The sequence below is a fragment of the Etheostoma cragini genome, unplaced genomic scaffold (assembly GCF_013103735.1).
Source record: "Etheostoma cragini isolate CJK2018 unplaced genomic scaffold, CSU_Ecrag_1.0 ScbMSFa_397, whole genome shotgun sequence".
Classification (NCBI taxonomy): Eukaryota; Metazoa; Chordata; class Actinopteri; order Perciformes; family Percidae; genus Etheostoma; species Etheostoma cragini.
The window spans coordinates 1,866-2,684 of NW_023268293.1; the positions used below are offsets into that span (position 1 = coordinate 1,866).

Below are 819 nucleotides of genomic sequence, written 5' to 3' on the forward strand. Positions count from 1 at the left end.
GAACCCAACAGTTCTAGTAGTCTCCTCCAGAGCAAGCAACAGTGCGACAGTGGCGAGGAAAAACTTCCTTTTAGGCAGTGAAGCCATAAAAACACTACAATACATTCAACTAACTGTCTGATCACACTTACTTGATGAAAAATTCCTAAAATGTGGCTTTTAAGTGGCTCGTTGGTCCAGTGGTATGATTCTCGTTTCGGGTGCGAGAGGGCCGGGGTTCAACTCCCGGACGAGCCCTAACTGTAGGATCTGATCTGTAATTTGCAATCCTGTTTATCATTAAATTAACCCAGATTACGAGCAAGCAAAATTGTAGAAGAGCATGTTGGCAATTTTTCATATCCTACTTCAATTGTACGCAACAGGAAAAACTGGGAAAAGATATGAGGAACAATGAGCAGGACATGACTCTCCTCTGTCATTGGTCTAGGTTTATGATTAGGGTCCTGAATGAGACTACTTTGCATTTAAATTGAGGAAAGGATAGAATAATCTGGTTTACTTATTGAAGGTGATGGAAAAGAGTGACTCTTGTGATCACTTCTTAGTGGCAAAATTAAGTCGCTTTCCAGCCGCTGCATTTATCAATGTACGTATCATTCTTACGCTCTGATTGGTGTAATACGAAAGTTTCATGAATCTCACGTGAAGCCTGTCGTAAAAGGATTTCTGCGCTCATATCTGCGCTGGTTTCAACGTTAGGTTGGTAAATTAGGGCCATTAGCTCTAAGGATGTGTTATAATACATAACTGAGATGAGCACACTAATGAGTAGCACAAAGGTGCAATTTGTTTACCTTGTCATAAGCTAAAGCCTTT

General features: G+C 40.7%; 1 non-coding gene across 1 annotated transcript; it reads left to right on the forward strand.

Moving 5' to 3' along the window:
* The first annotated feature begins 165 nt into the window (after positions 1-165).
* trnap-cgg lies at positions 166-237 on the forward strand. Its single transcript has one exon. It is a non-coding gene; the product is annotated as a tRNA-Pro (tRNA).
* Positions 238-819: the final 582 nt, after the last annotated feature.